Genomic DNA, 16,731 nt, shown 5'->3' with positions numbered 1-16,731 from the left:
CCCAGTTATTAAAACCCTACAAATCCTTTCTAGACCTAATCAAAATCCTCCCAGTCCTATCATTGAAGATGTAACCAATGACCAACCTTCTAAGGAGCAACCTTCCACTTCAGTTCCCCTCAAGGAAATAGTGGAACAGTCTCCAGAGATTGCAGTGGAAAATCCAACTAAAAATACTTCAAACAATGAAAAAGAAGAACAAACCGCTCATAACCTAGGTGCTAATATTTCAAATGTTCAAACAGAAAAATCCCTCTGCCTTTCAATTTGGGAGTAGAGGTGGCCAAACTCAAAATCTCAGTGCCTCTAACAGAATTGGTTAAACATGAAACTTACAGATCTCAAATAAGTAAATCTTTAAACTTCGTTGAAAATGAAGACTCTGTGAACCTATTTGATGATCAACCTGAGTTAATTTTCGGACTTGATGTTAATGGAAAACCAGTGGAAGGAGGGATACCACCCTTCTACATTAGCCTTAACATCCACGATAAAATCCTACATAATGCCATGCTTGACTCTAGGGCTTCACACAATCTTATGCCTAAGTCTGTAATGGAGAAACTAAACTTGGATATCACTAGGCCTTACAAGGATCTCTTTTCCTTTGATTCAAGCCAAGTTAATTTCTTAGGACTTCTAAAAGATTTATGTGTTTCCCTAGTGCAGTATCCTGCTAAGACCATACTTATGGACATGGTTGTTGTTGATATACCACCTAAGTATGGTATGTTGTTGTTTAGATCTTAGGGTGCCAAACTCCAGGGATCTCTGCAACTGGACATATCAGATGTTACCATATCAGTCTTTGGACATCCCAAGAAACTTTATATAGAGACTCTAATGAAGTATGTAGTAAGTACCCAGGAGAGACCTCATAAATTTCCTATATATTTAGTACATTGATTCTTTCATACTTTATAATGATGAATCTAATCAAGAAAACACTTCAAACAACATAACAACAGAACCAAAAGAAATTGCAACATCAAAAGAAAATCAAAATGTCCAAATTCACGAGATTTCAGATAACAAAGAATACATAGATACCTTAGTCAAAGAAGATTTTGTACCCCTAGATAGTAGGAATTATGAACACGAAATTCTTTGGCATCTTGAATTTGATGGGTCAGTCAACAAACTAGGTGCAGGAGTAGGTGTATGGATTTACAACTTAGAAAATGATCATTCAGAAGGTCATGCCTACAAATTGAACTTTAAATGCACAAACAATATGGCAGAAGATGAAGCACTTCTGTTAGGTCTGAAATTTGTCAAAAGGTTAGGAGCCATAAGAGTCTCTATTATGGGAGATTCTGAGTTGGTAATAAAACAAATTAATGTTGTTTATATGACTAGGGATCCTACGCTAGGATTTTATAGAGGAATAGTGGTAGAAATACTAAATACTAATTTAGAAACCAAGCTTGTTGTTATTCCAAGAAAACACAATATGAAAGCTCACAGTTTAGCGATGCTTGCTAGTACTTGCAAGTTCCATTTCAGCCCAACCATCAGCACACTGCTGAGGTGAGGCATAGACGTGCTATTCCTGACAACTTAAAGAACTAGCAAGTGTTTGAAAATGATCAACAAATTAACAATTTTTTAGATTTAGATGATGAATTTGTAAATAGCAACATAGACACAAACATAGCATTATATTTTGATTGCTCTAATGAAGTAGAAATTAACAAAGTAGAAGATGATCATATAGATAAATTTCATCCCACAAAGTTTACAAAATCAAATATTCGAAGCCTAAAAAAAATGAAATTTATGAAGCAATTAATGAAGAGTTTGAAGTCATCAACCTGAAAGATAATTTCTTTCCCAAATGATTAACTCCTTTGGAGGACTTATTTGATTCAAACGATGTTCCTAAAAAAACTAAAATGGAACCCTTAAAATTAGACATTGAAGAATGTAACATAGGCTCTGAAGAAGATCCCAAAATGATAAAACTTTCAAAATCATTGCCTCACAATGAAAAAGTGAAATATATGGAACTACTAAAGGAATTCCAAGATGTTTTTGCCTGGAATTATGAGGACCTGAAGTCCTATGGTACCAGCATAATACAACACACCATTCCCTTAAAATAAAATCAATAGTCTTTTAGATAGAAGCTTAGAAGAATCAACCTTGTTCTATTGCCTTCCATCGAAAAGGAGATCAAAAGAATGTATGAAGCTAAGATTATTGCACCAATTAGATTCTCAGACTGGTTTCTAATTTGGTTCCAACAAGAAATAAAACTGGTGAAATTAGATTGTGTGTTGACCTTAGGAATTTAGACAAAGTTTCACTAAAGGATAACTACCCGTCCCAAAAATGGATCACATATTATAGAGGGTAGTAGGTTCCACCATAATCTTAATACTAGATGGGTTTTCCAGTTATAACCAAATCCTATTCCACCCAGATGATCAGGAAAAAACTGCATTCAGCACACCATGGGGCACTTTCATGTATGTGAAAATGCCATTTTGGTTAAAAAATGCAGGGGCCACATTTCAAAGAGAAATGGACATAGCCTTTTCAAAGGAAATCCATGACTTCCTAATAATATACCTAGATGATATAAAAATATTCTCTAAATAAGATCAACAACACCTGGATCATCTGAGGCAAGTCTTCACTAAGCGCAAGAAGTATGCAATTTCCCTAAATCCTAAAAAATATTTATTTGGACTGGAAGAGGGAAAACTACTAGGTCACATAATCTCCAAAGATGGTATTCAGATTGACCCAACCGGACTTGAAGCCATTTTGCAGATACCACATCCGAGGAACATCAAGGAACTCCAAGCATTTTTAGGTAAATTAAACCTTTTGAGAAGATTTATCTCTAATCTATCTGAACTAATTAGATTACTAAACAACATGTTAAAGAAATATTTGACTATTAAATGGACTCTAGAGGCTAAAAAGTCATTTGAAGATATAAAGCTAGCCTTAACACAAACACCAGCCATCATTAGTCCAATGTTTGATAGGGATTTCATCATTTTTTCTTTCGCCTCAAAACACGCAATTGCTACAGTCCTACTACAGAAAAATGATCAGGGTTTTGAACAACCAATAGCCTTCTTCAGTAAAGCCCTGAGAGATGCACCTTTAAAGTACAATATAATGGAAATACAAGCTTTTTCTCTAGTCAAAGATATTAAATATTTCAGAGTTTATATCTTGTACTCTCATATAGTAGATTATGTTCCCAATGTTGTAGTCAAAGACATTCTAACACAGGATGGACCAAATGGAAAGAGAGGGAAGTGGATAGGTACAATATTAGAGTATGATTTAGAAATTAAACCTACAAAATTGATCAAAGGCCAAGGTTTAGCCAAACTCATGGCTAAATCAAACTGCCAGGCCCTAGACATAAATTTCATTGCAGAATTGGATAACGAAGAGGAGATGGTGACTCCACAGATCAGCCAGGCCTTTATAGACTGACCATGGTATGCTGACATAATATACATTCTACAAAATCTTGAAGCTCCTCCTGAGTTGTCCCGGACTAAAAGTAGGTTCTTAAAAATGAAATCTTTAAAGTTTTGTTTATTTGAAAATGCTTTATTTTGGAAAATTCATGAAGGCATCCTTTTGAATTGTTTGTTAAAGGAAGAGTCTAACAAGATATTGCAAGAATTTCATGTAGGAGACTATGGGGCACAACTTTATTGGAAGAAAACAGCTGATAAGATCTTAAGAGTTGGTTTCTACTCACCCACTCCATTCTCAGATGTGAAAAAACTTGTAACCTCATGCCACAAGTGCCAGATTTTCGAAGGAAAAAGAAAACTATTGCCATTAACTTTGAAACCTATATCTACCAAAACACCATTTCAAGAGTGGGGTCTTGACTTCATTGGTGAAATTCATCCCCCTTCCTCTGCCCAACATAGATGGATCTTAACTGCTACAGATTATTGTACAAAATGGATTGAAGTTATACCCTCAAGACAAGCTACTGATAGTGTCATAATAGTTTTCCTTGAGGCTAACATTCTATCCAGATTTGGTTTCCCTTCCAAGATCATCATAGACAATGAAGCAGCATTTAAATAAAAAAGAATGATTGGTTTCTGCAACAAATATCACATAACCCTTGGTCACTCCACAGCCTACTATCCCCAGGGAAATGGACTAGTAGAGTCTTCCAACAAAATCTTAGTAAATATCATCAAAAAATTGGTGGAAGATAATAAGAAGACCTGGAATAAGTAGTAAATTCCTTGTGGGCAGATAGGCTGACAACTAAGAATTCCATTGGTACTCGTCCCTATCAGCTAGTCTATGGAATGAAGGTTATTTTCCCATCTTCTTTGGGAACACCAATAATGAAACTGCTTCAAGAAGCACAGGTTGAGCCGAATGACATTCAAAGGAGGATTAACCAGACAATACACTTGCAACAGACTAGGGAAGAAGTCTATATCCGATCCCAAATTGTGCAGGAGAAAATCAAAAAGGCTTTTGACAAAAGAACCAAGGCAAAAGAATTCTGTCTAGGAGATAAGTTTTGAAATGGGGCTCCCAAAGGGAGGAAAAAGGTAAACATGGGAAGTTTGACTTCCTATGGAAAGGCCCTTACATAACTTATGCTTTCATAGGTAACAATGCATATGTTCTCAAATGATTGGATGGTACTGAAGTAGAAGGAGGACCAGTCAAGGGTCGAATGTTAAAGCACTATATAGATCCCAGTAACTAATTCCACTAATCACTTATACATATTATATCCTTTACAAAAAGTTTAGTATGGATTGGATGGTAAAATTTTGGAGTTGAAGCTCAAAGAGAAGGCCCTAAGATTCAAATGTTTCATTATCATAAGTATTAATAAAGAAGCAAAGTAAAAGGGAAAATTGTAGAAAAAATAACAGCAATTCAGAAGGCCATTGATCTACTAGTTCTTGACATTTCACCAGGAAATTCCATCCCCAAGTGGAGCCATTGTTAGGTTCCTATACCAATAGGAGTCATAATTTATGAATGGCTAAGATTAAACCCGTAATATGTACATATCTTTTCCTTCTGCAAATGTTTTCCATATTATAAAGATCAAAAAAATAAAAAATGTAAAGAGGGTATGTCCCAAAAGAAAGATCAAAGGACAAAAAAGAATGAAAAAAGGTCAAAAAAGATGAAAAAATGAACCCCAACAAAGAAAAAGACCATGAAAGTGTGCAAATCCAAATTCCACTCTCATTTACTTTTTATGCATAACAATGATTGTGTGCAACTTGTTATTCATGCCACAATCCATGGTAATCAAATAGTTAAATCTTGGTTATTCTATGTTTTAAATTTCATGTTGATAGATAGAGAATAAAGATCTTACCAAACAGTGTAATCTTGGCAGATAAATAGATAGGTAGAGTGAATAAAAGGAGCTCAAATATTTAATCTGAGCCCTTGGATGTAATAAGGATAGACTTAGTTAGATTTATATTGTAAAAGAAAAGAAAAATGTTTTGATAATGGTTTGCCAGCTTAAGTGCACCCCAATAAAGAGTAGAAAAAATGGTAGGATGAGTAGATGGGTAAGTAGTTGAATGGTTGCAGAATTATGATGAATGATTAGTTAAGATCATATCATTTACTTTCATCATCAAGTTGCTAAAGTATGGTGGATAATTGAGCAGTTACAAAAATTCAAATGCTTAATTTCCCCATTCATTTCATCCTTAATTTTACTAATTTCCCATAAGTAAATACAAAAGTACCAAAAACCGTAAGTTAGAGGGGCTCAGATCATTTCTCTGACTTCTAGAGGGATCGGACCCTCGGCCCAATAAATTATAGGGTCTAAGTACTAAATCCCCTTTTCACCCCTCCATAATTCATTCATTTCATCTGAAAACCCCCTTTTCCTAAGGTAAAATCACCATTTACCTAGGGAAAGTTATTACCCCTATACAAAACCCCTTGTTCCACAAGAACCCACAAAAAACAATTTAGCCTAAGTTAGAGTGCGCAAATGCAAATATGTAAACAAATGTCAAACACATTATACTTAGCGGAAAAATCACTTTTCTGCTTTCATTTCATATTAATCTTTTATTTTAACTATAGTTATTAACTCCCGAAAATAAAACCTTCCCCATATATTTTATTAAATCCCATACATTATTATCCCGCCTCGAGGTTTGAAATATAAGTCTTATTAGTAAACTAAATAAAGGGACTAATTAAGTCAATCAGTGACTAATTAGTAACCATGACCCACCACCGTATGAAGAAATTAATTAATCAGCCAGTGGTTAATTAACAATCTTTCCTCACCAACCAAATCACTCCCGATGTCATTAAGCCTCCCTAATACACGATTAGTTAATCCTTCCGCTCATTAAAACCCCGTCGGGCCCCTCTACTAAACCTCCGATCAAATCATCATCCCGATCACCATGCGATATGACCTCTTCAGATCCAACGGTCAACGTTCGTATCGCGTGGCCTCTGAAAGTCGAACATTACTCGCCCAATGTGAGCGATTTCACTGTTCACTCCACTGCTACGTGGCACCCAATGAATGGCATTAGGCGACCTCTGCCCAAAACCACTTTTTCCCAAAGTGGTGCGATGGATTCCACTTACCACCTCTGCTACATGCCAAAACATCGGACCCCTCAATTGGCACCAACTGTCCTTTTCCCAATTTACCTACCAAAGTCATTGACTTTACGCACAAAACCAAAAATCTTATACTTTTTTGTTTTATAGTGAAAAGAACATTTTGACTTCTATGCAAAGCACAGAGTACTTTCAACTGTCAACCTACTATCAACCGCCAACTTACCAAAGCTGCTGAACTCCAGACCACCTTGCAGACCAGTGCGCTTCCTACTCAATAGCCGCAACTAGGTATTTAACCCAATTTCACTGAGAAACCCTATTTTCCTGCCAAGCCTGAAGCTAGATTGCTTTAAATACTAAGTAATTTGGTTACATAAGTTGCCTGGTGACTCTAAAACACCCTGAAATAGACCAATTCTTCCCAATTCCACTGAAACCCTTTGCCCCCGTCCTTGAATCAACAAGAACAAAGGATGGACACCCCAATTGCATTGAATATCATGCCCATTACAACTCCTCACAGAGATTTAGACCATCTCCCACTTGCAGACAAAGATTTCCAGATTAAAGATACCTCTGTCTCTGAATCCCCTTTGAAACTCTATTGCAAGTACCGGGACCAATTCCTCAACCATGTAGACCACATAGGGCTTTGGGAATCCGGACTACCCCAATACCAATTCCCAAGGGTCCACATCTTCCTAGAGATTGTACATTACTGCCACATGAACTATGATCCTAACCAAAGAGCAGTAAGAGCCCCGAACCAGTCTGTACTATTCACTATAACTACTTAGTCAATAAATGAAATGCTGCAATTATGACCAAGTCAAGACCTGACTCCTCTTTCCATCGGAGATATGCTGAACAGATACCCTACCCTTTCTTCAATCAGACTTGCTCGGTTGTACCAGACCTTCATCAGAGAAGAACAGTACACCCCAAAGGACTCTCCCCCTTATCTATGGACCATATTCTCTGACCTTGGCCAAGACATCATAGACATGATTTCCAATGTGTTAGGTTATACCACAAGTGAATTTGTTGATGAAATCATTATAGCCTTTATGTCCATTTACTCTCTCGGGAAATCATCAACCATCATGTTTGATTATGCCAAGTTCGTTGCTGACAAAATGCATGATCAATTCATGAGATTAGAAAATGAAAGAGTGTTTAATTATTCCTCAGTTCACTATCATTTATTCTTGTATTATCAAGATGATATATTTCCAATTTCCCTCCAAAAGCTTGATACCAGAGGAAACCCTAGGTTAGTGCTCTTTTAGACTGTGTTATTCCACCAGTTTGACTCTTAGTACTCTTATAATGACTTCATAGACCTCTTTGTACATCTAGTAGCAACCATGTTTCTAGGAAGCCCTCCACCCAGAATTAGTGCAGACATTAGGAGGGTCCTTCAGTTATCAAAATAGTATAGAGTGGGGGATTGGTACTTGTACCAAAACCACACTGAGATAAGAATTTATGGATGTGAGCTGGCTCCCTACAAATTTCCCAGATACCTCCCTATGATATTATTTGCTTTGAAGTACTATAGATAAATGGTCAACTCAGATGAGGTGCACTTTGTCAAAGCCAAGAAGAAAGCACATCTTAGAATAAATGATCAACTTGGCCCATTCATTTGTAATAATAGGGAATCAGGAAAAATAGAAGAAGAGATTCTCCAAAGACTAAGATTAAAAAAAAGTTTCATTTGGATATATGATCCCTATGATTTCATTTGTAATAGGAGACAAAAAGAATAAATTATCTCTTTACATCCACCACAGAATCCCTGAAATTGAACAATATGTAAATCAACTTGAATGGAGCGAAAAAACTTTGGTAGACTAAGATACCACAGAACTGCGGTAAATAATGTTTTGATTGATTTAGATAGAAGACTTGATGAGGATTCATTTGTATAGGTGCCAGAAGAAATTCATTCACAAATACCTAGTGAACACACAGCAGAACAACCAGGCCCTTCTGAGCAACCAGGTCAATCAGAGCAGTAGCCTTCAGTGTAGCAAGAATCATCAAAGCATTCAGAGAGAATAGAGAAGCCAGAGGAATCTAAACAACCTGAAATTTCAGAAGAGCTTGCTCCACCTAAGTAATTCATGCACAATCCTCCCATTTTGCAAGCTCCTCTAAATGAGGAAAGGAACCTTAAAAGAGACCGAGAGGAAGCTGCTCCTTCCAGCAGACCTGTTGCCTAAACCTATGCTAAAAGGTAGAGATTAAATCCATTTTCAGAGTGAGCATACACTGAGGAAATAGAAGGCACAGTAGGAGAAGAAATCGGACATACCACTCCTTCAGGAGGGACATAAGAACCTTCCACCTACAGGCTCATATGCTAGAAAGGCAACAAAGTTTGGAAGTATCCTCCTTCAGGGCTCCTACTAGGCAGAGCCTAGGTATCAAGGAAAAATACAAAGAAATCAAAGCAAGGAGTGAAAGGCTAAAGGTGCAAAGCTATGCACATTATCTGAAGATGGCTCCAACAAACCAAATAAGATAATGTCAGCCTTTGACATAAAAGAAGGTAAAATGCAAATGAGATTTTTGAAGCCAACCACATAACAACCTAAATCAATGGCAAATTATCTTAAAACATATTTTGAGGTACTGGCAAAGGATATCCATCGTATTCACCAAATAGAGTTTCACAAATAGACTGGTGAAATGGTTTATTCAACATTGACCAACAAGGCAATCACAACCCACCGGCTCCAAAATTCAGTAAACAACATATCAGCACAGTTCCAATTGGAGAATACCTCCTCATAGGCCAAAGACACCAGAATAAAGTCCTTGGAGGGCTTGGTCATATAACTTGGGCATGATCCCAAGGATGTGAAAGCTGTAGAGAAGCTTATAAAGAAGAAAAATGATGACGTAGCTGCACTGAAGAAGCAACTTAAAAGTCCTCCTCTACATCATCCTCAAACAATTAAAGTGTTAGAAACTGTTGAGGGCCCTGAAATCAGGTCAACAACAAGGGGGATACCCACCTGGTCCGGAACCTGGCTGGCGGCTCCTTGCCCGTTTGGTGTAGCGGGTCCGACTGGGGATAATGGGACCAACTTCCCAATCTAAAGGATGTGTGTGTGTGTGTGTAGATTTTGACGATGCTAATTTAGAGGTAATTTTTAAGCTAATTTAATTCTAAACTCTAAACTGACTCTATACTACTGTAATCTAATAAAAACAGCACATCTAATCTATACTAACCCGGGGTAGAATTCTTTCATTATGCGATCTAAAAAGATTTCATACAATAACTGGTAATAAAGATCATTCAACTATCATAAGAATATAAATCAATTAAGATAAACCATTCTGCATAAGAAGTTAGGCAAAACAGTTGTGAACATCATATTGCATAACAGTTTATTCACATGTCAAGCACAAACAAATGACTCCACCGTACAAAAGTGCCAAATGGTAACCCACATATTCATACATTAACACATAAACAACTCAGTTGTATATCACTCTAAGAATATGAGCAGAAATTAATCAAGAGATAAAAGTACCATTTATGACTGATTTCACTCACAAACTTCAAGAAATAACGATTTATCTCTACTTACTTCTAACATCTACTAAGAGTACAGAAGTGCAACATTAGTAGCAGACATTAAAATGCAAACATAAATAAATCTCAATCCATCCATTCATCAAAAACCCCCTCCGAGGGTGCAAAAGTGCATGTTCTGAGGACAAGTTTTTTGACAAATTTCCGGACCCTTCTCCAAATGCCATGAGAAGGGTTAAATACTACTAACTAACTAATCTTAATTACACAAATTTAGGAAACAGCTTCAAATGACCGCCCTTTTACTAAAACAAATTTATTTCTAAAAATTGAATCTAATTTCTAACTGTTTCTGTATCTGCTCCTTAGTGCTGTAAGCAATGCAAGGTTCGCCTGGAAAGAGTCGGCTGGTTGTCTTTTTCTTTTGCTCGAGCGATAAAAGTAGAAATAACAAAAGCTGGCACCTCTTTCTGACAAACTAGAAGATATTTTTGAAAATCTTCCTCTGGCTGGGTGTATTTGCTGTGTGTATACTTAGTAGTACCCAGATTTCTTTCAAACTGATTGTGTTGTTGCTATTTCGGTTTCCGGCCGTGTGAATGACTCAATGAGTTAGGGATTTCGTTGCCTGAACAATCTTCCGTTCTTTGTTCCAGGCTTTTCTGGAGCGTCCTCCCTCTTTAGCGTTTTTCTTTTTGCTTTACCCAGTCTGAGCTTCAGGATATTTTGCAAACATGCTGCTTTTGTGCGCCTTTAACTCTGAGTCTTGTATAGTCTATTTTCATCAGTGTCTATTGAGTGATACTCTGGAATCCGTGGCCCTCCTGCATGCGGCATCCATCTGCGAAGACATCTCCTCTCTGTTCTTCTAGTATTGGTGCTTTCCCCTTTTCCTTAGATGTTTCCTGCATATAGATTTATATTAGTTGCTGCCTTGCAGTTTATGCAAAGGAAAAGAGAAATGACAAAAATATTGACATAAAAGCTTTAAGTTCTAATGAATGCATAATCATGACATTCATAATGACTTGACTCTTCGAAAAACGCAACACGATCATCCTTGGATACTCAGGCGTGCAATCATTAATTTCCCTTAAGGTGCGCGCTCAATTTTGGGTTTACAGATCATGCCGAAGAAACTTTGCGATGAGTGGTTTCTGCGATTCGCATCGCAGCAATTAATAGTCTCATTCATCGCAGATCGCAAATCGCAAGATCGCAGGTTGTAAGATCGCAGATCGCAGATCGCAATATCGCATTTTTCATTTGATCATTGTGCGCTGCTTATGCGACGTTGCGATATGCGACGTTGAATATCGGCCATCGGCGATTCCTTTTTGTTTTCTTTTAAGGGCGCTTTCAAAATATGCGATGCGATGAATTTCGCATCGCTTCTTTGCAGCTTATTTAAGCGCATAGGGAAACGCTTCACTCTCTCTTTGCGATGCGATATAGCTTTTAGGGAGTTAAATACAAAAATTTTGATAAAAATATTTTTGGGATTTTTTGTTAAGGGTCCCCCTTTGCTTGATGTTATTGATAATATCAAACAAAGAGGGGGGTTGTTGGTGACCACAACAATGGCGATTCACTGTGAAGAACCAATTATCTCTGCTTTTCTATTGACATTTCCACTTTCGAAATAGAAAAATTTTCATATGTCTAAATTTTGTTATGGACAGATAGAGTAGATTACCCCTTATCCTGTCAATAATACTTTGTCTCAACCTTTCTCTTATTCCAATTGTCTGCTTCCTTAGGCTTAGTTCTTGCATTTATACCAGACATTACTCGGTCTTTTTTAAAGATAAAATAAAGTCTTCTCTGCGTACTGGCTTTAAAATATGCTCATTTGTCATAGGTAGAGCCTCTGCTGCCCACAAGCGTCCATAGCCTCGACAGGGTTACCATGTTATCCAGCAATGATCCTTTTTCCTGCTTGAGGTTATTTACAACATTTCAGAGAAAAATCTTTTTTAACACTTTTTCCTTTTTTATTCTCTAAAGAACAATGTCTTGGTTTGGTGGCCAAATTATGACATAGTCATTCACTTGATTTACACTTTTGCTGAACAAGCTGGCTCGTGATGAGACCCCTTGTCTTTTGATTGCAACAATCTTTGAGTCGTTGCCCTGTTTTGATAGACAATATTGGAAAAGTCAGCAAGTTATAATATCTGTGATCATGATAAGCCGGCTCATGATGAGACCTCTTATTCTTTGAGATATAGTGTTTTCTCAGATTGTTCCTCTGAATGCTGCGGTTTCCTTTAGTAGGGAGGAAGTAATTGTTTTTCCTTAAGAAAGCTCTGGACGACAATAATAGAGTTTGAAAACAACAGCTTTATAGAGAATATTTATTTTATTATTGATGATACCTTTCATTATGCTGACATAAAACAATTTTTTACCAAAGGTTGCTTTCATCAAAGTTTTTTGAGAGGTTGAAACTAATATCATATTCAGGTTAAATTTAACTCTATTTGTCAATAATAAAAATCAGAATTTTCGAAAAGTTTTGCTATTTGTACAAGTGAAATCAAAATCTGATAGAGAGTTGGTGTGCTCTTTCATGAATCCTTTTCAATGATCATTTACAACCGGTTTTATTTATAAGAAAGAGAAAAACAAAATAAAAGAAACTAAAACTATCCTACAAAAAATAGAAGAATGGTCTTCTATGGAAAATACATTTTAAGAATCTGTGCATTCACAGGCAAAGAATCTCTTCTACCTGCCAAATCCTGCAACACAAACGTCAATGGGCCTATGACTTCTACAATCTGAAAAGGACCAAGCCAACGCTTCTGAAATTTCGTATGTTTGCCCGTTTCTTCATGAGCCTTATCCCATTTCAAAACTAAATCTCCCATCTAAAAGTTCTTTCTGGTCATGATGTTTGTGTCAAAAGAGGATTTTATTAGCGCTTGGTGATGAGAATGGGTTTTCTTAGCTTGTTCTCGTCATTCTTCTAGTTTGATTATCTCCATTTGTCTCAATTGTAAGGAGGAAGTGGATACTTCATCGATGTGTTGTACTAAAGACAAAGAGGGAATGACTAAGTGAGTTGGAAGAACCACTTCTTTCCCATAAACTAAATTAAAGGGAGAAGTGCCGATTGAGGCTTTCTTCGTAATCCTATCGCCCATAAAGCATTTACCAGCGCTTTGTGCCAATTCTTTTGGTTTTGGTCGAATGTTCTTTTAATAATCCTGATTAGGTTTTTGTTTGTTGATTCAGCCAACCCATTACCTTGAGGATAGTAATTGGCAGAATATTTCAGTTTGAATCATATTTTAAGTGCAAACTCAGTCATTGCATTTCCAGAAAAGTATGATGCATTATCAAACATTAAGGCCGTTGGCAATCCAAACCTAGTGAAGATAAATTGATCTATGAATTCAATAATGTTTTCAGAATTAACTGTCTTGAGAGGAACTGCTTCAACCCATTTAGTAAAATAATCTGTCACCGTGAGGATATACCTATGCTGCTTAGAAGAGTGAGGAGCGATCTCACCTATTATGTCCAAGCCCCATTGGCTGAATGGTTGCTCGATGTTAACTGGCTGTAGTGGCATGGACGATTTCCTTTGTTTCCCTGCAACAGTCTGGCAGATTTGGCATTTCCTTACATAATTGTATGAGTCTTTGAACAGCGTGGGCCAATAATATCCTGCACGTAATATCTTATGCGCAGTAGCTTCTCCAGCATAGTGTCCACCTGCTGGTCCATCGTGGAGTTCCTGCAAAACCTTTTCGGCTTCAGTTTTCTCAAGACACCTAAGAAGTACAGAATCGTAATTCCTTTTAAACAGAACATCATTTATGAGCTGGTATTGTTTAGCTTTCAATCTCAGAGCTCTTTTCTTGGTGTGATCCAGATGTGATGGAGCATACCCGTTCTTAAGATAATAAATGGTGTCTGCATATAATGATTCTGCGTCGTTTAGGCTTACCTCATATGTATGTACCTCTTCAGATGAGTTCTCAGGAATTTGCGATGCTCCAGCTAACATTTTGCAGAAGCCTTGACCTCTTACGATGTTTGCTGGCTTGATCTCAAGATCGTATTCTTGTAAAGCGGTAATCCAATTTGCTCTCTTTTCGCCCACATCCTTCTGTACTAACAGGTTTCTTACCGCTGGAAACGGTACTACGACTTTGGTATGGGCCTTAAGTAAGAAAGGTCTGAAATATTTGATCGCTTTGAAAACAGCATATGCTTGTTTCTCCACGTCTGAATAATTGAGTTCAGCACCTTGTAAGTTCGAGCTAAAGAATGCGATTGGAGCTTCCGCCTTCTCTTGATTTGTTTGAGTTAAAATCGCGGCATAAGATTTCTCTGAGGCAAAAGTGTATAAGATAAAAGATTCTGAAAAATTTGGGGTAGCTAAAGATGGAGCGTTGATGATAGCTTGTTTGATCAAGTTGAATGCTTCGTGCTCATCTTAACCCCATTTAAAATTTGAATTATTTTTTATCATATTTTGTAAAGGAGAAATAATACGTGAAAAATCCGGGACAAACATTTTTACAAAATTGATTTGTCCAAGGAAAGATTGCATGGCCTTTTTGCTATGGGGCATGGATATTTCGGAAATTTCTTTGATTCTGTCAGGTTCAATGTGAATACCAGATTTCGACACTATGAATCCAAGCAATTTCCCTTCACTTAATGCGAAAAAAGATTTCTTTGGGTTAAGTGAAATCCCATACCTTAAGCATCTTTGAAATATTTGTTTCAAATCTTTGAGATGGTCGCTTCGCTTCTTGGAGTACACTGTTATATCATCCAGGTAAATCACTACCGATTTATTGACTAAACCTTTAAATGCGATGTCCATGGATCTCTGAAAGGTAGTGCCGGCATTGATCAGACCAAATGGCATCTTCCGATATGCGTGTGTGCCCCATTTGGTTCGGAATGTGGTTTTCAACTGATCATCGGGATGTACCATCACTTGATTGTATCCTGAAAATCCATCCAAGAAAGACATTAATTCTGAGCCCGCTACTGCCTGTAATATTTGCTCCATAGGTGGGAGGGGAAAATTATCTTTCTGACAGGCTTTGTTGAGATTATGGAAATCAATACAGATCCTGATATCTCCATTTTTCTTTCTAACGAGCACCATATTGGATACCCATTTGGAGTGTCTGACGGGGAAAATTATTCTGGCTCTCAACAATTTATTTAGCTCAGTCTTTATCTGATTTTCTAAGTTGGGGTGGATTTTTCTGAGCTTCTGCTGGATAGGTTTTTCATTGTCAATCATAGGGATAGTGTGTTGAATGATAGAAGTGTTGTATGTCTTCAGCTCATCATGATTCCATGCAAAAACGTTTTTGTATTGTCTCAGAAGACGGATATATGCTGATTTTTCTTTAGGGGCTAGGCCGTGGCCTAGATTAACGTTTTGCGGCTTCTGATCGGTTCCTAGGTTCACTAATTCATAGTTCAGAGTTGAACTGTAGAGTTTAGAATTGGAAGACCTTTTAAACCAACTTTTCAAATCATATAAATCTTCTAACTTAACCACCGATTTAGGTATAGCATTATCAGTGCTATTTTGCTGAATTTGGTGATCATGATGGTCTTCGTTAATTATTTGATTTGAGTAGGAGCCTTCAGAAGTGAGGAAATTTACAATGTCTGGATCGTCGTTGAATACTCTCCAGTTGGTGATGTTTTCAGGGATGGATGGTCTAAAGATTAATTCTATTGAAAACCTATCTGGACTGAAATCTTCGGAGGGAATAAGTCTAGAAGCTACGTTAGCTAACAGGTCTGCGCTCGCATTTTGGAGTCTTGGGATTGCCGAAATATTGAATGCTATGAAATGTGAAGTCAGATCTTTAACTAAAGATTGATAGTGCTTTAAATGACTTGACAGGCAATGTATGGTGTTACGTACCTGCTTGACGACAATTTCAGAATCTCCAAAGACTTGAAGATACTTAACATTCAACCCGATTGCTTTGTATAGGCCTTGCACCAAGGCTTCGTACTCCGCTGTATTGTTTGTGCAATCGAACTCAAGTCTGCATGTAAGCATGATCTTGTTTCCGTCTGGGCTAATCAGAACGCATCCTGCTCCTGCTCCCTCATTAGATTTAGAGCCATCAAAATATAATTTCCAAAATAAAGACGTATTTACAGAGTTATCTAAAAAATTAAAACACTTTGAATCATCAGTTTGGGAAAAAATTTCCACTTGGGACAAAACTGAATTTTCTAAGTAAGGTGAAGTGTGAGCATTGAAATTGCCGAGGAAAGAATCTACCGAGTAATTGCCTATGATACTGCTGTTGTATGCTATTGCTTCGTTCTCTCCTTCCAATTCTGTCACTATGTACTTTTGGTGCAACTCTCATTCAACCTTTATTTGATTCGGTTTACCGTTGTAGGGTAACCACATGTGCGACCAGTCGGTTGAGAAATATCCGTGGAGTTTTTCGGACCAATCCCTGCTAAGAATTAAACCATAAAATTTAGGGATGTCAGCTACTAGAATGTCGATAACCTGGCATACTTTCGGGTTAGACGACAATCTTATGGTCACCTGGTTAAGTTCACCAATCAATTCG

This window comes from Pinus tabuliformis, chromosome J (genome assembly GCF_031772625.1).
Source record: "Pinus tabuliformis cultivar Carrire ecotype Pingquan chromosome J, CPIR1, whole genome shotgun sequence".
Lineage (NCBI taxonomy): Eukaryota > Viridiplantae > Streptophyta > Pinopsida > Pinales > Pinaceae > Pinus > Pinus tabuliformis.
Note: the sequence above shows the minus strand (reverse complement) of the source record.